We start from the raw sequence: 20778 nt of genomic DNA, 5'->3' as shown, positions 1-20778 counted from the left end.
CACACGTGTGGGCATGCATGCATGTTTCAGCGAGGACCCCTAGACGGGCCTGCGTCTGTGCCCAGAAGTGTGTGCACACACGTGAATGTGCGTGGTCACGTGTGTGCGCGTGCTGCCTGCGTGCGTGGTCCAGCGTCCCGGGAGCGGCTGCATCGGCTGTGACCCTCACTTCATGAGGCCGGTCCTGCCCCGACAGCCCAGGATCCTCTGGCCAAGGGGGGGGCAGCGCCCTGGATCTTCGGCTCGGTGCTGTGAGCCGATTACAGCACCGCCGTTTGCTCTGTGTGAGAACTGGCAGGTTTCCTGGAAAAGAGGCCTGTCTGAAGAGGGGGTGGGGCCGGCCTGTCGGGGGGAGGGCGCTTCACGCACTTCCCAGGAGAGCTGGCCTCCCGCCCCCCTGAGAATCGCCGGTCTCTGCGGGGGCCCTGGAGCTGGCCGAGGGCTGCAGCAGGGCCGGGACCAGGCGGTGGTGTCCTTGCCTGGACTGTGTCCCGAGAGGCCTGGCACCTTTGTGGGGGAACTCGGCTGTCCCGGACTGGGCTCCGGAGTCACTGATCCTGGTCACACAACATGGGGGAAGGCCTGCGACTCCCTGAGCCTCTGTCCCCGCGTCTGCAGAGTAGGGGTGATGACCACCCCCTCCCTGCGTCTGCAGGTAGGGTGACGACAGCCCCCCTTTCCATGGGCCGCCATGGAGATGAAGGGTGAATGCCCTCAGGACACAAGGGGTCCTGCCATGGGGGTCAGGAGGTCTCCACAGTGACCTTTACCCCTTGTCTCTGATGTAGCGACTCCACGATGCCAGGCACTTTGCCCCTGGCAGGGTCCTATTGGGTCTCGGGCAGCAAGGACCACAGCGCTGAATGCCGGGATGCAGGCGGTGGGCGCAGAGGCTGTGGGCAGCTTGTCTCCTGGAAGCGTGGTTTGTGGTGAGGCTACAGAGTGTGGTGTGGGTCACTGTGGTGTGCTGAGTGGGTCAGACCCATCCAGAGGACGGAGGGGACTCTGTCCAGCGTCACAGAACTTCCTTCAGCTGAGTCCACTCCTGACGTACCCACCGAGCACCTGTCCACCACTTTGACTCTCTTGATGCCGGCGGGTCATTGCTTCCTGGAGGCAGCCTGCTCAACCTTTCCCCCACGGAGGAAAGGCGGGGAGGGCAGAGTGAAAGGCTTTCCAGGTGGCGCTCGTGTAAAGAACCCACCTGCCAAGGCAGGAGACCTAAGAGACATGGGTTCAACCGCTGGGTTGGGAAGATCTCATGGAGAAGGAAGTGGCAGCCCACTCCACTATTCCTGCCTGGGAAATCCCATGGACAGAGGAGCCTGGCGGGCTACAGTCTATGGGGTCGCGAAAGAGTCGGACACGACTGAGCAACTTAGCTCGCACACACGTGGTGGCACCCACGAGGGCTCTGGGAGCTGAAATCCAATGAAAGACACTTCTGTCCCCTGCCCCCACCCAGCCCCTGTTGGAGGCCCCTCCAGTCCCAGGTGGGAGCAACAGGCTTTGTCCTGAGTTGGTGGGCATGAACTCCATCCTAGGATGTGGTGGGGGGGGCGGGGTGCGGCCCCGCACTGCAGGCTGAGCGCGCCAGGCCGGGCCTCTGGGGCTGTCTGTAGTGCTAATGAGCATCTGTGAGCGTCCTGCGTCCTGCGTCCTGCGGGTTAATTCCCAAACAGTCAGATCAGACGCCTGCCTAAAAGCCCGGTTTGATAAATTTCCAGGACGCCAGCCCTGTGCAGAGCAAAGGAGAGGTTGAAAGGAGGCAGAGCGACTGATCTGCTCGCGTCTGTTTTCCAGGGTCTGGGTTTGGGGACGGCCTCTGATGAGCTGTCACGCCTCTGTCCTTTCATTCTCCCCCCTTCCCTCAGCTCTGTCTGATTCTCCGGGAAGTTAATTCAGGACGCGTGAGCCCAGCAAAGACGCCCTTTGTATCCACGTCAACCCTGAACTCTGGGCCGAGATGCTGCCCGCCCTGGAGCCTGGACTCCGCTGGCCTGGTAGCTGTGATGGACGGTGCCCACCGGTACCCGGGCCAGTGGTGGAGAGTCTGCACGGCAGCCGTGCCTGCTCCTCCACCCGCAGAACTCACCGGGGGTGGCCGGGAGGCCCCCCAGGAAACCTGGTCCAATGGCAGCAGACATGTCAGATCCTGAGTTCCTCACCTGGACTCGCGGCCCCCAGAGGGAGGGGACCCCCGACCCTCAGCCTCCTGGGCGCCCTGGGCTTCCTGCCGCCCACCCCTCCCATCCCGGGCGCCCTGTGTCCAGGACTCCCTGAAATCAAACAAACCAGCAACTTCTCCGCGGTCCCGTGCCCTGATCCACCGTTGTTAATATTCCTCCCGTTCTGCCAAGTCTGTGTCAAAAAAGGAGAAGCGAGACACAACAACAGAAGCTGGCCTGCCAGGCTAGCAGCCTCCTGGGAGGGTAGCTGGGGGCAGGCAGCCCCGGGCCAGCGTAGGGGGCGTGGGCAGGGCGGGGCGCGGGAGGGGGCGGGCAGGGCGGGGCGCAGGAGGGGCGGCCGTGGGGAGGCGGTCGCTAGGGCTCCGGGGCTCGGGGGCTCGGGGACTCAGCTCTGGGAGCTGCTGCTCCGCCTCCTGTGGGCCCATCCTGGCCTCGCCATCTGTCTAAGGAGGGACGGGGTGGAGGGAACGAGCAGGAGGGAAGGAGGGGAACCCAGCCCCCCGCCTCTCTGGAGGACCCCCCGGGGTCTAGGCGCCTGTGTCCACACCTGTCAGTGCCCACCCCCCAGGCCAGTGTGGCGGGTCCCCAGAGCCTCAGCCTCGCCATCTGTCACTCCGAGTCTCCGTGCGATGCCCGCCCCTGCAGCGCCCGCGTCTCCAGATGGCCAGGCGATTCGCTCGTGAAGGCAGACCCTTCCCGGGGGCACACTGCAGCCTGTCTGGGCTGTCACTGCAGCTCGCGGTCACCTCACCCGAGGCGTGTTTGTTTATCTGCCTCTTTATTTACCCAGGAAGATGGGCCGGCCGCTGGGGAGCATCTGGACTCCTCCTCCCGGCCGCGGGCACAGAACTGCCAGGACAGCCGCTCAGCCCGGGCGTCTGCAGACCCTGCACAGCCTGCCGGGTTCCCAGGACAGCCCCCCTTGCCCCCATCCCGGCCGTCAGTTTCCCCTGATGAAAGTCAAGGGGCTGCGGCTGACGGATCCCGGCTCTGACAGTTCCCAGCCCTGCAGGGATCCCAGGTGTGAGCCTGTGGGCCCGGTGTGTGCGGGCGAGTCACGTCCGATTGACACCGCTCAGTCCTGTCCGACCCTTTGAGACCCCATGGACTGTAGCCCCCCAGGCTCCTCTGACCGCGGGATTTCCCAGGAAAGAATATTGGAGTGGGTTGTCATTTCCTGCTCTAGGGGATTTTCCCAACCCAGAGATTGAACCCAGTCTCCTGCGTTGCAGGAAGGTTCTTTACAACTAGGGTAGGCCCAGTAGTGGCCCCAAAATGCATGTCCACCCAGAGCCTCAGAATGTGACCTGATTTGGTGAGGAGGTCTTTGCAGATGTAATACTCTATTAAGGACCTGGAGATGAGTCGTGATCACCCTGGGTTTAGGGTGGGCCCTACATCCAGCAGTTGGGGTGCTCATAGGAGAGGTGGGACTCACAGGACACAGAGAAGTGAGTCACATGAGGATGAGCAGAGACTGGGGGGACACGGCCACAAGCTAGGGCTGCCTGGGGCCACCGGGGGCTGGAGCAGGCGGGAAGGACCCTCCTCGGAGCCTCTGGAGGGAGCGTGGCCCTGGATCTTAGATTTCTCATTTCAGTCCCACCAGCGGAGCGGGACCCCTTCGTGGGCATCGCTGGTGAGCAGGGGCAGTGGGCACCTTGCCTGCTCCTCCGGGGATCAGGTTCCCTCTGAAGCTCTGGGTGAACCTCCATCACCGTCTTGCCACCCGGGAACCACAGAGCCCGGCGTGATGGCCCGGGCCTGGGCGTGGTGCCAGCCCCGTGGGTCTCAGGCAGACAGAGCAGAGCAGGGTCCAGATCACTGGCAGAAGTGCAGAGAGCCTGGAATCAAGGAGAAGATGGGTTTCAAAAAGCTAATGAGTCTGAAACCAGAAGGTCTCCCTTAAGTTCTAGCCTATGAGAAGTGACGTATGAGAAGTGAGAGTTGGACCTTAAAGAAGGCTGAGTGCCAGAGAATTGATGCTTTTAAACTGTGGTGCTGGAGAAAACTGTTGAAAATCCCTTGGACTGCAAGGAGATCAAACCAGTCCATCCTAAAGGAAATCAACCCTGACTATTCACTGGAAGGACTGATGCTGAAGCTGAAACTCCAGTACTTTGGCTGCCTGAATGGAAGAACTGACTCATTGGAGAAAAACCTGATGCTGGGAAAGATTGAAGGCGGGAGGAGAAGGGGACGACAGAGGATGGGATGGTTGGATGGCATCACTGACTAAATGGACATGAGTTTGAGCAAACTCTGGGAGTTGGTGATGGACAGGGAGGCCTGGCGTGCTGCAGTCCATGGGGTCACAGAGTCGGACATGACTGAGTGACTGAACAACAAGAAAAATGAGAAGTGACGGGGCCCCTGGGCTGGATTCTAGCTGCCTCCCCGGCCCTGGAGGGGAGAAGCCCCATCACCAAAAAGGAAACCCCTCATTGCTGGGCGTTGGCAAGTCCTGGCAGGTCTGCAGGGAACATGCAGCTGCCCGGACATGCGGGGTCCCAGCCTCCTGGACACAGAGCTTTAGTCCACTGGAGCCGAAGCCGGGCGTGACCTGGGGCGGCAGGACAGGTCACCTGGCCTGGGGTCAGTCCCAGAGCATTGGGGGGACTGACTCCCAGGGGGGCCCAGGCACGTTCCCCAGGAGCCTATGTGGGGTTGGCACTGGGTACACGTTGGGGAGACCTACAAGAGGTGGGCTGTGGACGCTCAATCTGGAGTGTGGCTGCAGTATGTCACCTGGAAGGACCTACTGCCTTGGGAGGCAGCCTGTACCAGTCAGGAGAGGCTGGGGGCTGCTGGGCTGGCCTGGCCGTCCTCTCAGGGGATGGGCTGAGATGCTGACTGTGAGCCATATGCTGGGGTCCCCGCAAAGCCCCGGGGTCACCCCTCAGGAGACTGATATACGTGCGTGTGGACTGTGCCCCTGAGGACGGCTAAAGCGCCATCCCTGTCACTGGAGGCCCCCTGGGTGCCCTCTCAGCCCTTCCGCACCCCAGGGAGCTCCCCCAGAAAGAAGGGAAGCCCAGAGAGCGGAGGAGGCGGCTCAGCTCCCCACAATCACCAACAGCTGCCCGCCACGGACGCCAGAGGGACAGGAAGGGGCTGGCTGGACAGACAGGCAGGGGCGTCAGCAAGGATGGCGGGAGGCCGGGAGGATGAGGTGAGAGGGCATGGGGCACGGGGTCACAGGGGGCACGGAGTCACAGGGCTCACAGGGGTGACAGGGAGGGAGCCCCGGGTCCACACAGAGCTGGCAGCAGTGAACGCCGGGGGGAGGGAGGGAAGGAAGGAGGGGATGGGGGGAGTGTGAGCATCGAGGGGCAGGAGGCAGGCAGGGTGGGGGGAGCGACCGTGGGGATGGAGGAGTCCCTGCAGACCCAGGAACGTGGCTGAGCTGCCGCTCTCCAGGCCGGTGGACTCGGAGGCACACCCGGAAAGTGGAGATGAACAAAGGCCGCTAGGAAGCGGGACCGGGGGTCGTGGGGCCAGAGCTGACCTGTGGGAGTGCAACCTGACGCACGAGAGGAGGGTGAACGGGAGGCCGAGGACCCTGGCACAGGGGGCGGACCCGCCTGGACGCTGACCGGACGTCAGGGCCGCGAGGCAAGTGATCTCGGCTGCCCACCCTCAGGTGTTTCCAAGGCACCCCGAGGACACGTGACTGCAACCTTCTTGTTGCAGCACCAGGCTCCTCTGGTGAAGACCCCCGCAGTGTGGAGGCTTCCCCCTCCCTCCTGGCCTCCCCTGCGCTCCCCCGACGGGCACGCGCCACCCCCGCCGGGCAGCTCCTGCTAGGCACGCGTCCCCGAGATGGCTCCCGGCGGGTGTGTGTGCAGGGGAACGGCGGGGGCCCGCCAGCCCCTCCGGCTGCAGGAGGAGTGGGTGGACAGGCAGGCCTGGCACGAAGGCTCGCGGCCCTGTGTTGCTCCTCCGGGCGGAGGTGCAGACGGCAGCGATTTTGCTTTCTGCAGAGAGTGACAGGCTATTTGCGTGGTGGGAAACAGAATGAAATTAGATTTGTCCTTGAGAGTCCTCCCCCCACTGGGGATGATCTGTCTTCTGCTGGCTCAAACGTCAGGAGCAGGGGGGCCTCTGGGCACCCCGGTTGGGAAGACAGGGGCATCCGTGTTCCCCAGCCCCTGGGGGGCTCTGGGTCTGGGGGCTGATTTGCTGTAACGAACACAGCAGGGTCTCTTGATTTCTCGGAATCACAACCTGCGGTTTTCCTGTTTGTGGGAAGAGCCACCTGTCTCGAGAGGACTTCCTTCCCCCTTCTTCCCTCCTGACTGGGGTGCGGGCTGTGCGACCTGGTGGCAGTCTTGGCTCACCTTCACCGGTTCATCCAAACGTCTGGACACAGAGGGCCACCCCAGAGACAGGAGCCCCCTTTGGACAGGAGCTGGCAGAGTCGGCTCTGATTTGTCAGGCTTCCAAATAAACTAGTCCAGAATGGCAGCACGCTGGAAGTGTTCACGAAGGCGGCCTTCCTGCTGGAGGTGATGGGCGCCTCCCGTGTGCCAGGAGGTGGTTCCCGCCGCGAACTGACCCCCCTGCAGTAGCCGGAGGGACGCGGAGGTCAGGCAGACTGTCCCTTGCCGCACGTTAGGAAAAGACGGGCCTGTCTGGGGCCCAGGCCCTTGAGCTCTGGCGGCTCTGCCCCTTCGTCTGCGCTGGTGGAGCTTTGGCAAGGATGGCCCTTAATGTCCTTGAGGCTGTGGAGCGAAGGGCAGAACCCAGTAAACCCTGGGGAGGGAGAACCAGGCAGAGGCCCCGAGGCTTATTCACAGTGGCCGTCAGAGACGTGGCCGTGGGCGGGTTTCTCTCATGTGCCTTCCCCTGTCTCACGAACACACCATCAGTTCTCCAAGCAGCCAAGCCTCCGCGGGGATCAAACCTGGAAGCAGGACGGGGCAGCAGGGGGTGGCTTGCAGCAGAGGCTGGGTGGTCTGGGAGGTCGGGCAGGGGTCCAAGGCCCCCTGGGTCGGGGGTGGCTCAGCCGGAAGGCAGCTCTGGCAGCCTTTATATTTCGGTCGGCAGGTGGCCGTCCACTCTGTGCGCTATCACAGATGCTGGGGGCCTCTTCCAAACCCCAAAACCCCGCCTCCACCGGCTTCCTGCTGCCTGCAGTCTCTCTGATCGGAGGACGGCTCTCAGCTCCTGACTTGGAAGAGAAGCTAGCCGGTCAGAGCCCACTCCAACGTCAGCCAGCCCGCCCACTGAGGAGCAGGTACACACAGGCTCTCAGGCCTAAGGGTGCTCAGGCTCCCCGGGAAGGCCCTGCAGATGCCTGTCTGTGCCCTGGGCAGCCCTGGGCGCTCAGGGCAGATGCTTCTGAAGGGACACCAGGCCCTGCCCTAAGCCAGGCTCTCTGCTGAATGCCAGGCATGCCGCAGGATGCCAGGAATGCCAGGCACACCACAGGATGCTGGGAATGTCAGGCAAGTGGCAGGCCAGCACCATACGCGCTTGGTGGAAGGGTGTTCCTCCCGGAGGGAGAGGCTGGTGACACTGGCAGTCTTGCACATAAAATCATCATATATTGTGACAGTCAGAGACAGAGAGGAAGAGAAAAGCACCACGTGTCAAAAGGCACATGGCCGGGCACCTCGATTTTGTTTGGTTGATCAGAGAAGGGCGAACTAGCTGAGGTTTTGTGGGAGAATAGGAGTTCTCTAGGCAGTGAGTGGGAGGCCTCTATGCAGGGGGAAGAGACTATGAGGACACGTCAAAAAATCAGACCGAGCCTCGAGTTCTTGAAGTCCACGATATAGTCATCCGTCTTTGAGAACGCGGGTGCCCTTCCGCAGGCTAGAGTCCTGGGAAGGCATGTGTGCCAGCAGACAGTCTGTTCACGGACACTTTTGCTCACATCGCAAAACTGCCCCATAATTAGATCACACATTCACACAAAGCACAAGTGTGCTCTGACCCTGCCTCCTTCCCACACCAGAGCCTGGACCGGGCATCTTCAGTGTTTTTGATTTTTGTCAGTTTAGAGACAAGATAGTATCTCACTACTTACATGTGAGTTCTGTGAGTGATGGTAATTGCATTTTCCCCTTTGAGTTGCCTTTTTACAATCTTTGCTTATTTTTCTCTTGGGTTTGTCATAATTTTCTTATTTACTTGTAAGGGCTCTTCGTATTCTCTAAATAGCAATCCTTTATTTATTTCAGGGGTTGTAAATATTTTCTCACAGGCTGTTACTTCTCTTTGGAATTTTTAAAATAGTGTCTTTGGTTGAACGGAAGCTATAAAAAAGGTTTTAAGAGTAAAATATGCCAATCATCTTCTTCATGGGTTCCAGGTTTCATGTTTTACTTTACACATTTTCCTTCCCCTAAAATATGAAACTGTTCTTCTCTATTTTCTTCTGAAGTTTCTATAGCATATTAAAATGTTGGCATCCTCCATTCTTCTGAATTTCTGTGGATGGTGTGAGGTAGGGACCCACTTTCCTTCCTGGAAGCAGCTAACGGTGCCAGCGCCACTTGTTGAAAAGGTTGTCTTTCCCTCATTGTTTTCCTGTGTCTTTTTCTGAAATCAGTGACCGTACATGTAAAGGCTAGAGTTTCTATGCTGCCCCATTTCTCTGTATGTGTCTGTATCAGTGCCTCTTTGTCCTGATTATTATAATTTAATAATCGGTTTTAAAGCTAGACCACTGAAGTACTCTCTGTTTGATTTTCTTTAAATAAAAATTATTTTGACTGTTCCAGGACCTTTGCTTTTCCATGCAGAACTCTAGAAAGTACTTGTCAATTTCTGTGAAAAAACCTGTTTGGATTTTGATCTGGGTTGAGCTGACTCTATAGATCCATTTGGGGGAAATAGATAATAATGTTGACTTTTCCAATTCATAACTGTGGTCTCTCTCTCCACTATTTAGATTTCTTTAAGCTCTCTCAGCAACATTTTTATCATTTTCAGTACACAGGTCTTGGATATATCATCTTAGATTTGTCTCCAAGTATTTAATTAATGCTTTCCCCCTTCATATTTAAAAAGTAATGTTAATTTCTGATTGATTGCTGTTGGCATATAAAAATAAAATAGATTCTATTTCCTCCTGTCTTGTAAAATCAGTTAGATCTGGTCGCTTTTTGTCTATTCCCTTGGAGTTTCCCCTTAGACAATCTTGTCCTCTGTGAACAGACACCACTTACTGTTTCCTTTCTGATCTGTGTGCGTTTTGTTTCTCGTTCCTGCCTTGCTGCTCTGACCGTGACCTTCTTTACAACGTGGAGCAGAAGCGAGGACAGGGGACCCTCGCTTCACTGCCGGTCTCAGGGCAAAAGCATTTAGTCTTCACCGTTCAGCATAGGTTTCAGCTGTACGTTTCCCGTGGATGCCCTGTATCTGGTTAAGGAAGTTCTCCATTTCCAGTTGGCTGAGGTTTTTAATCATGAGTGGATGCTCGATTTAGTCAGATGACACTGACGTGTGTATGTATGTATCTGTCTGTCTACCTATGTCAATGGAGTCAATTGCATTGACTGGTTATCAATGTAAAACCACCTCTGGGCTCCTGGATAAAACCCACCCGCGCATGGCGTGCTGTCCTTTCTACAGGCCGCGGGCTTCTGTTTGCTCCTCCTTGTTGAAGGTTTGCGTGACTGTGTTTGTAAAACCAGCTGAGGTGTCATTTTCTTTTTTTCCTCTTGTCATGTCCTGGGCTGGCTTTGGAATCAGGGGGTTGCTGGCTTTGGAGAATTAGCCGGGAAGTCCTCACTCCTCTTCTCCCTCCTGGACGAGTTAGTGTGGGGCTGGCGGACCTTCGTCCTGAAAGCCTCCATAGAAATCAGCAGTGAAGCTATCAGCAGGTTGCTCACATCTGAGGTCACATCCCTCTGTGCTCTGGGTGGCCAGCATCAGGTGGGGTGGGCAGGTGGGCGTGTGTAGGCTCTCCTGCATTGCCTCCCTTCTTTCTGGGGCCTCGTGTCGGGCCACTATTGGGCCTTGTCTGAAAACTATCACCTTGTGTGCTTTTCCTGGTTGTTCTAGCGGCCTGAGGGGAGAGAAAGACAACTGAGACTTCTTTCAAAGTAAGTTTCTCCCTAATGGAGTTGGAGGCACGGGAGTCAATTCATTTGCCCAGTACATTGCCTCAGATAAAACCTTGGAATTTCTATTTAAAGCAGAGCAGGTTCAAGATTATCACCGTGGAGACCTTACTCTCTGTGACTTATCACCCAAGAAGCTCTGAGGTACCAGCGAGGGGTGCGTCTTTGCCTGGGGCGTGAGACACTGTGTGCCCCCTGCCCAGCGATGGAGCCAGCCCAGCCCCGCCCCTCGCCGGACCGCGGGGGCCCCGCACCTCTGCTCAGCCCATGCCCCCATCCGTGCCCCCTCCCTGGGGCTGCGATGTCACCCTTACCCCCCCAACCGGTGACTGACAGCGTGCCCCTGCGGGTGGAGGCTGGCGGCCCTTGACGGCACCAGGAGATGGGAGACACCCTGCTCTCCCAGAACAGACGGAACGGGAGCCGCTCACCCGCTTCCCTGACTCCTTTTCTGAGTCCAGCCTGGCGCGTCCTCCAGCCTCGGCCCCCACCCGCGCGGGGAGAGACAGAGCCTTCTGGGATGGGCGGCCGCTTCTCTGAAAGGCCAGGAGAGACCGAGCGGGGTCCGTGCCCCCAGGCGGCGGGCAGCTGACGCCCACCCTGCTGCTCGCACCAGTGGGACCGAAGCCCTCCTGGCGGCCGTGAGCGCCGGCGTGAGCCTCACTTGTGCCTCCCGGCTGTGCCCCAGGGCCCGGGCGGGCTTGAGCACCCCCGAGTGGACTCCCCTCCCACCACCGCCCCCCTGCTGACAGCCAGGGCTCTGGGCCTCACACAGGTGTTACTGTATGGGCTTCTTCGTGGGAATCTTGTTTTCAGAAAGGGCTTGGTGGCCGCGGTGTCTGGGACCCTTAGGCTTCAAGGGCGGTGGTGGTCTCTCCCCAGGGTGGGACACCCTTTCCCAGGATGGCCTCCCAATGAAACTCTTACCCGTGGTCCGAGGGAGGAGGAGGGGAAAGAAGGTGGTGTGTCCGGGTGAGTGTGTGTGTGTATGCGGATGTGAGTGTGTACACATATGAGCGACTGTGTGCGTGTGTGAGTAGGCATCCATGAATGCTCCGAATGCATGTGTGGATGTGAGTGTGCGGAGCAGACACGGGGGGTGGGGGCGCATGTACCGAGGCTGCGGTGAGGGAGGCTGGGAGGGTGGTCAGTTGGGGGGGCTGCCGGGGGCCTGGCGAGCGGCGTGGAAGGTAGGTGTGTGTGGCCTGAGGCCAGGGCCAGCGGAAGGGGAAAGGCCACGGGGGACCAGTGGGCAGGCTCCAGAGGGGCCCCTGATCGTCCCTCCCATGGAGGGCGAGATTCTCCGGGAAAGGCAGGTGAGACGCTGGGTGGAGGTCCGTGTGCGTGTATGTGTGGGCGCGCACATGTCCACCCGTGTGTGTCCACATGTGCACACGTGTGCTCATGTGTTTGTGTGTACACGTGAGTGTGTGCGTGCATATGCGTGCTTGCGCACACGTGTGCATGTCCACATGTGTGTGCATATGTGTGCTTGTGTGTGTGTGTGTCTGTGGGGGGGTGCAGGGAACTGGGGCAGTCAGGGGCAGGAGGGCTCATCCGACAGCAAAGAAGCAGCCCCTCCCCGCCCTCCTCCAGCTGCTCCGACCCCGCCCTCCGTCAGCCCCTGCCCCGCGGGTGAGGTGAGGGCACGACCTCCTGCAGGCGGGCGGCCCCCATGGGGGCATGTGGAGGCCTGCGCAGGCAGAGCAGGCACCCACCCCTGTCCATGCACAAAGGCACGCACGGGCCGTGTCGGGGCCCAGGACCCTGAATGCGGGAGGGAGCGGGGCCCATTATGTGGCAGCTTATGCAGGAATAATGAGGGGAAAAAGGCTCTGATGGCAGAGCCCGTGTCTAATAAAGGGAAATTTATTCAGCGCTTTCCAGAGGAGCCCCAGTGCTTGCTGGTCTTAAAACAAAAGCACCACGTGCCAGCCTGCGGTTTGCCCCTGACTGAGGCAGGGGGCTGGAGAGACCCGGCCCGGGGCGGCGGGGGGGGGGGGGGGGGGGCGGCAGTCCAGGGGGACGCAGCCGCCGTGGAGGCGCCTTCTGCAGGGCCACCCCCCCCCCCCCCCCCGACTGCTGTTTCCTGCTTTCCCGGTCTTACGTGGGTTGGCACACTCGCCTCTCGATCGGTCTGGTCTCCAGCCCTGGTCCTCCAGCGCCTCTCCATGAAGCCACGGAATCACGCTTCCCGAGGCACGTCCATCCTGGTCGGTCCTCTGCTCCAGCACGCTCCGGGGCCCCCTGTGGTTTTCAGGGTGAAGTCTTGCCACGAGCCCACCCTGGGTCCCGTCCCCAGAGGTCCTGCCGCCCCTCAGGGCTGTGTCTGGGCGCCAGGGCCTGCCCTCCTGGGTCCCTGCGGCCTGGAGTGATGCTGAGCAGGCCCACAGTTCTCTGCAGGCTCTGGGCCCCCCGCAGGCTCGCCCACGCGGTGGAGGCCCTGGGAGCAAGCAGGCCTGCTAAATGGAAGGAAAGGCAGATCAGCCCCACGGCCTCCCCGGGAGATGAGAGACCAGCGTCGCTGACCGCGGAGTCTGGACGGGATTTTCCTGCAATTTAGGCATCAAAGGGTCTGCCTAACGGAGACGAGTGCCGGGCCTGCCCCTGGGACGGCCCCTCTGCGTGGAGCTCGGGGCAGCAGGCTCAGGAGCGGCCTCCCACCTGGAAGTGGGGGCTCTGAGCTCCACCGGGGGGGCCCGTGTTCATTACCCTGGTGGGACTCGGTGAGGAGTCTGTGTCAGGGAAGGCCTTGGGGGCGGGAGCCCCGCTGCTGCTTCCAATGAGAAGAGGGCCATGTTGCCTCTGGACAGCTGGGAGCTGCTGAGTGATGCTGGTGTGTGCGTGTGCGTGCGTGTGCGCGTGCATGTGTGTACATGTGTGTACGTGTGCGGGCACGCAAGTGTGCACGTGTGTGTGCCTGTTCATGTGTGTGTGCATGCGCATGCTCATGTGCATACTCATGAGCAGGTCTAATCTGTTTCCAAAACCCCAGCGAGCTCACTGGAGCATCAGTGAATATTTACTACCTTGCTTTTTTTCTCCAAAAAAAAAAAAAGTAATTTTGCTGTCTGGTTATTAAATCTATTTTTATTGCTACAAAAATGCCTCCAATCCATTAAGATGAGGGGCTCCTGGTGAAGACTGCGCTTTGGCTGCCGCTGTTCCTTCCTGTTCCGGGGTAAGGGAGCCTCGGTTCGGGGCTCATGGCCACATTTCTGGGGCCCTGACGTTCCCTCGTCTTCTCCCGGAGGCCTTAAGAGATGCAGATTCTCCAGCAGCTGCAAAGGCGTGATGGCACTTGGGCTGAGCTGCCCCAAAAGCCGCTCCCTGAGCCAGCCTCCCCGCAGCCTGGGAGCCCTCAGGAGCCCTCGGGAGCCCTCAGGCCAGGCGCCAGGACCCAGAGGCCCTCGGGGGCTCAGTTCTGTGGCTGGGCCGTCTACTGTCAGAAATGAATGAGTGAATGACGTTCCCATCGGCGACCATGAGCCCCCGAGCAGGTGAGGGTCCAGGCCCCACCGACCGTCGTGGGGTCAGCGCTAGGGAGAGAGGGGCCGTGGAGCGGGGGGGGGCTGCAGGCGGCGGTGCTGGCGGGCTGGGGCCCATCCTCAAGGGCCACCACTCGGCACCGGGGAGGCCCTGAGCTGGCCCGGCAGTCCCGTGTCTGACGGCCCGGTCCCAGGCCTGGCACTGGGGGGTCTGCCCAGGCCTGGAGCCGCAGTGGAGGTAGGGTGGGCTGATGATGGGGCTGGTGGCGACAATCCACCTGGGACCTGGGCTGTTGGAAGGGCTCAGTGTCCCCGGGGGACAGGGAGGATGAGGGAACAGTTAGGAAAGCATCCACATCGAGCTCCCCCAAGCACCACTTTCCAGCCATTGGACCAGAACCCGGCTGGCTGCCCCAGGGGGCCGAGCGGGGCAGGGCCGGGGGATCTGCTGCCTTCGTCTTCCCTGCCCGGCCCAGCCCGTGTGCGCAGACCTGGGGGGCTGGAAGGCTGTGCCCACCCCGCCCCCGCCCCATGCTCACGGCAGGACAACGGTGATCCGCGGTTCATGTTCTGCGGATGCCAACTTGGGGAGCATGCGGCTGGCTTTGTCCTTGAAGTCCTGGGAGGTGGCAGTGCAGGGAGCCCACCCCCGGCCTAGGCTGGGCCCCCACATGGAGACCCTGAAAGGCGCAGGTGCTGGGCCTCTGTGTGGTGGTGGGTGCTGGGACAGCGTGGGGACCCACTGCTGGGGACCCGGGGTCAGCGGGTCACCTCTGCCATCTCCTAGCCTCCTGAGTGGGGCTCTGGACTCCCATCCAGGAGCCTGGGCTTCCTGGTGCCAAGGCTTACTGTGCCCGTGGGCGGACATGAGAGGGAACAGTTTACTCAGGCAGAGGCCAGTGCGTGGGGGGCATTCCCGCACGGCTCCATGACGAGCCGAGTCCCCAGCTGGACCTGGCACGGACCTAGGGCGGCCCTCGGCTGCAGCCCAGAGCAGCAGGCTGGCCGCCACCCAGGGCCCCAGAGGAGGAAAAGCCTGTGGGGGCTCAGGGATGTCAGATGGGCTGCGTCTCTCTGGCTTTTCTCTCTGAGACCCGGGCGGGTTCTGTGAGCCTGAGGGCAGACTGCACGCTTTCTTATTCACAATCTCGGGGCCGGGGAGCTTTGTGTGTTTGTCCACTTGCTGACGCGACGATGTGATGGCCCCTGAGGACACACTGGGGGTCACAGCCGGAGCAGGGAGTAGGTGCTGGATGGGGAAGCCTCGCCTAAGCGGAGGCCCCAGCTCCGTGGGGCAGACAGACGGGGCAAGACGGTTTAACAGCGGGAAGGGGACAGTTGTCGGAGGCCTAAGTTAGAGCTGCGATGCGAGCCCAGCTGCGAATAGTTCCAGGCCGGGAGCTTGTACAGCCAGATGGTGAACCACCCCGCTCAGGTGTCGTCCAAGGCCTACGTGAGGGAGTGAGGCATGCAAGCCGTCCACCCAGTTCCAGAGTCAAGCCAAGCGGCTGGCTCCCCTGGGTCACGGCGCGATGACAGGTAAACCAGGCCAAGTGGCCCAGACACGCTTTGATCTTGCTTTAAACTTCCCTCTAAAACCAAAGTGGGCTCCCCTGGTGGCTCAGAGGTTAAAGCGTCCGCCTGCAAGGCGGGAGACCTGGGTTCTGTCCCTGGGTCGGGAAGATCCCCTGGAGAAGGAAATGGCAACCCAGTCCAGTACTCTTGCCTGGAGAATCCCATGGATGGAGGAGCCTGGTGGGCTACAGTCCACGGGGTCGCAAAGGGTCAGACATGACTGAGCGGCTTTACTTTCACTTTCACTAAAACCAAAGTGGCTCCTTGGCCCAGTGCTCTTTACTTCCCTTGCATTTGAAAGCTTGGAGGCAAAACCGACATTTGGGGGATATTAACCAGCCCGTGGCTGGGCCGCCAGCCCTCCACCCGCCCAGCTGCGCCCTGTGGCCCAGGCGTCCAGGCATGTCTGTCCCTGGCAGGCCTGCAGTGTGGCTGGGCAGCCCCCAGTGGTTGGATCGCACCGTGTCGAGTATCACGGCATATCACACATCATATCACAGCACACGTGTTCCAATGTGCAGTGCCAGTCAGCTCCTGTAATGACGTGGGACCGTCCACGTGGCCACACCAAAGGCAAATCAAACTTGCTTCTCCCTTTAGATACCGCCATGCTGCATCTGTTAATATCAGTGGACACTCCCCAAGAGGAGCAGGGGGACTTGGTGCACCTTCGCCTTTTCACAGCAGGTTAATCTCCACTCCTGCACTGTCTTCTTAGCCAGGGACGGAGGCTGGACTGACCCCATGACCCTGTGTTCCCACTCGAGGACAGGGACAAGGACCAGAGCGCAAAAGCGTGGCTGCTCTGGATCCCGGGGGGCAGGTTTCCCACCTGATCTGAGTCGCCCTGGACCTTAGAGGAAGGGCTGGACGTGCAAGCTGAGGGCCAGGAGACCCTCGGGGAGGGGTGGGGATGGCCGGCACTGAGCTGTCCTTCAACCCCTTGGGCAGGGCAGCCCCTTGGATTACCCACCCACAGTGATGCCAATTCTAATCCTTAAGGTGGACCCACCGGCCACCATCTCAGTCTTCCTCCAGACCGGCCAACTCACAGCCTCCCTGAACAACCAGATTTGATACAGGGCTGTCTCCCACACCCAAGCGATAGCTCTGCTGTGGTACCAGAACCCAGGATTGTGAAGGCAGAGATGCAGACAGAAGCCGAAATGGAGGGCGCGAGTGGTTACGTGCCAGAAAACCAGATCTGCACTTGAGTTTTCAAAGCTTTAATCTAAAACACAGTCAGGAAAGTGTCAAAACAGGAAAACCTCCCCGGCAGATCCTTTTTCTGCCGAGGAGAAGGTCTTTTTCAGACCTCAGCCAGGCATCCCAGCTTTCCACATGGCTGTGGGGTAATTCGCCTCTGGCGTGGGGTTGGATGGCTGAGGGCTACAGACAGGATTTCACTGTAAACTTCTCATGTTTGATGGCGGTGTTTCTGAATTTGTTTTTGAGGTGATGGCAGGTTTACAAGGGTGCGCAGCAACGCACGCATCGGCCTTGCCTGGCTCTACCGGGAAGGGAGTAATTTCTGTTGGTAGCTGACAACACCCGTGAATGATGCTTTACAAGCCGGGGATGCAGGACTACATCTCCGGAGAACAGACGGTAGCAGAGTCAAGTGTTTTTATGGAAACCTGAGGTTCAGCCAAGAGCAGGCAGCCCTGGAGCGTATGCTTTGCCCTTCAGAATCGGTACACTGGGGGAGCTTTCTCAGGTTACTGGGAAGGCGAGCCAGCGTTTTCTGGCTTTTATCTTGGTTGAGCTCCGTCAGCAGGCCCAGGGTTTAGACAATATCACCCCCATACGCACGCTCTCCCTCCGGCTAGGACTGCCAGGCTCAGCTACCAAGCAGAACCAAGTAGGATGCCCAGAAACATCCGAATCTCAGAGAAACAACGAGGGGTTTTGCGGCCCAAGTGCGCCAGGCAGCGTGAGGCACACACGTGCTCACAGAATTGCTGGTCATCTGTCTGAAACTCGGGTTTTACAGGGCGCTGTGTGTTTCGTCTGGCAGCCCTACTCTCAGCCCACACCACCCACACACATTAGGGCTGATCACACCAACTGCCTCCTTCTGGGCCCACCAGCCGGGCAGCCACGCCCCCGGCCCGAGCCTGGGGCCTCCGGGACAGGCATCCCGGAACCAGGGAAGAGCCGGGGATCAGGTCGCGCCTCGTGGGGCCCAAGGACCAGCCTCGACCACCCCTGGAAGCCTCGAGAGGGAGCAGCGGCCGGGGCACGGGGCGACGTGTGGACAGGGGACCGTGGCCGGAGCTCCCCAGGCCGCTGCCCTGCTTCCTCGGGCTACCCCCGGCCACCGACCCCCTGAACCCCTGCGTTCCTGGGGAGGTGGGCCTGGTGGGCCTGTCCCCCACCTGAGGCTGGTGCCCACGGAGACAGGCAGGCCCAACACTGCCATTCTGGGTGGGGAAGCAGGCCAGAGAGACTGCAGAGGGTGGGGGGCAAGTGGACCTCAGGCCTGGGGGCAGCGGGCCCAAGGTGCCCGTCTGAGTGGGGGCTGCCGCAGAGGAGCGGGCCTGACCTGGGGCTCACCCGTGTGTCCCCTTCTTTTCCCTGCCCCGTCCTGCTTCCCCGGAATCCCCGAGCTTCAGACTCAGAGGGTCTGGGGTTTGGGTGGGCTCCCCCTGGCCACCGTCACTAGCGATCCAGGACACAGCGTCCTCACAGAGGCCCATTTGCTGTTACAGCTCTGAGGGTCAGAAAGTCAAAATGGGCCTCGCTGGGCTGAAATCAAAGTTGGGCAGGGATTGCCCCGCGGCTCCGGCGGAGCGTCTGGTCCCCTGCGGCTGAATTCTTGGGCTGGGGTCCCTCCGAGCCACAGGGCCCATGAAGTCCTTCTCAGGGTGTGTGCTCTGATGCCCGCACCTCCTCTCCCCGCGTGAGTAATCCCAGGGCCAGTCTGGACCATTCAGAGCACTGCCCTGCCCTGAGGTCAGCCAATTAGCAGCCCAGGAGAGCGGTCGGCCGTGCGTTCCAGGACTGGGACGCGGACATGGTCAGGGCCCCTTTTCCGCCTTCCCCTGCCTCCAGCAGGTCAGCATGGAACCTCTCAGGGCCTCAGTTTCCACTTCCGTAAAGTGGGGGAGAGAAACCCCGATAGGATTCTGGGGGGGATGGAAGTGAGACAGGCAACTCTCCGGTGCCGCTCCCGAGGGCCGTGGGGCTTTATCACAGGGCGGGAGGGGGCACTCTGGCCGGCTATGGCTGGTGTCTGACTTCCAAACACAGGACAGCAAGTGCCACGAGGCAGAGACCACGAATCTGGACCTCGCAGTGCTGGGCACGGAATCCGGTGCCTGGTGGAGAGAAGGAATGAGTGAAGGAATGCAGGGATGTCTCGCTCGTGGGACAGACGCTGAAAAGATGAAAGTTGGTGTTAGAGGGATAGTGAACAATTTTGGGGTGGGAACAGAGGAATCTGAAGGTCCCGGAGCCCCCTGACCTGCCTGTGATCCCACCCTGGGGGAGAGGAAGGGGGCACACCTAAAGACCCACATTTCCCCTCCTCCTAGCTGCATCTGCTCCAGCCATCAAAGCCTGTTTCCTTCCCCACAGGAGACACTTAGCTCTGCAGAGAGGCCACGTGCCCAGAAGCCCCGCTTGCTCGCTCCCCCACCCCCAGATGCTGCCAGGATATGAACGTACCCTGGGAAGGCAGCGTACTGCAGTCCATACCTCTGACCCCATTTGACAAATGCCTCTGACAAAATGACCCGAGTGCCTTTACTGACCATCAACCACTCCTGGCAGGGCTCAGAAATCCTTTGTCTGGGGGCTTCCAAAGCCCCGACTGGCTGCTCATCCTTCAGAGACATGGAGCTGACCTGAGCCCTTGCTCCACGAACCGTGGGCCAGCTGTGCTGGTCAGCAGTGGACCTGGCTTCCCCCCACCGTGACGAGGCCCCGCGGGGGCAGTGTAGTGGGACCAGATCATGGTGCGAGTCTGCTGCTCCAGCCCTTGCATGAGCAGCTGACTTCCTGTGGTGACTGCATCCTGATCTGGCAGGCCGGGAGCAGGGCTTCTGGCCAGCCCCCGGGGGCTTTGCTGGGCTGGGCCAGCTGCTTCCCCTCCCACGTGGGGCAGCCGGGGTGGAGCCTTCCCCCAGGCTGTAGCCGGCTGGTGTGCTGTCCTAGGGGACTGGGAGGGGTGTGTGTCCAGCCACTACCTTCCTGCCAGGCCCACTGACTCACCATTCCCCCAGTAAATGCTTCAGTTCAGTCGCTCAGTTGTGTCCGATTCTTTTAACCCCACAGACAGCAGCACGCCAGGCTTCCCTGTCCATCACCACCTCCCGGAGCTTGCTCAAACTCCTATCCATCAAGTCGGTGATGCCATCCAGCCATCTCATCCTCTGTCCTCCCCTTCTCCTGCCTTCAATCTTTCCCAGCCTCAGGGTCTTTTCTAATGAGTCAGCTCTTCTCATCAGGTGGCCAAATTATTGGAGATTCAGCTTCAGCATCAGTCCTTCCAATGAACACCCAGGACTGATTTCCTTTAGGATGGACTGGTTGGATCTCCTTGCAGTCCAAGGGACTCTCAAGAGTCTTCTCCAACACCACAGGTCAAAAGCATCAGTTCTTTGCCACTCAGCCTTCTTTATAGTCCAAATCTCACATCCATGCATGACCACTGGAAAGACCATAGCTTGGACTATCTGGACCTTTGTTGGCAAAGTGATGTCTCTGCTTTTTAGTACACTGTCTAGGCTTGTAATAGGTTTCCTTCCAAGGAGTAAGTGTCTTTTAACCACCAGACCACAGACGCTGACAATGACCCTCCTGACATCAACAAGGAAGCAGGATCTGTCCCTTGGATCCCAAATGGGCACAGAAGTGAATTCTTCCCTAGAGCCTGGGACAGCCTGTGAAGACTTGTCCCCACCTTGATTCTGGCCTTGGGAAAACTTGCCAGAGGAACCAACCAGGCCCACTGGACTTCTGACCTCTGGAACTGTGGATAATACATTTGCGTTTTTATGAGGCACTGATTTGTATTTTGCCAGCAATGATAACACGATCCACCATTCTCTGTGGCCTAGCAATATTTTTACGTATTTCGTGGGTTCTTAGAACTTAATGGGGCCTTATAAGCTGTACTGAGACTGCCTAAGGGCAGTAATTGCCCCTGTGGCAAGGCGGCATGTTGGCTAATAAACAAGATGAACTTGACTGCAGGTCACTTGCTATCTATGTGGCCTTGGTGAGCTTCCAAATGGCCCTGCACCTCAGTTTCCCCATCTGTAAAATGGGGACAATCACAGCAACTGAGGATTCAGTTTGGCGATGCGTGTGGCATGCTCAGCACGGGCCTGGCCCCGGGGGCGCTCGGCGGGCCGCACTGGTTATGGCTCTCATGGCGAGTCTGGTCACTTCCATGCTCAGGAAACACAATCTCTCACGAGATGGCCAAGGTAAAATCCTCCTGTT

This window comes from Odocoileus virginianus, chromosome 2, assembly GCF_023699985.2.
Source record: "Odocoileus virginianus isolate 20LAN1187 ecotype Illinois chromosome 2, Ovbor_1.2, whole genome shotgun sequence".
Classification (NCBI taxonomy): Eukaryota; Metazoa; Chordata; class Mammalia; order Artiodactyla; family Cervidae; genus Odocoileus; species Odocoileus virginianus.
Note: the sequence above shows the minus strand (reverse complement) of the source record.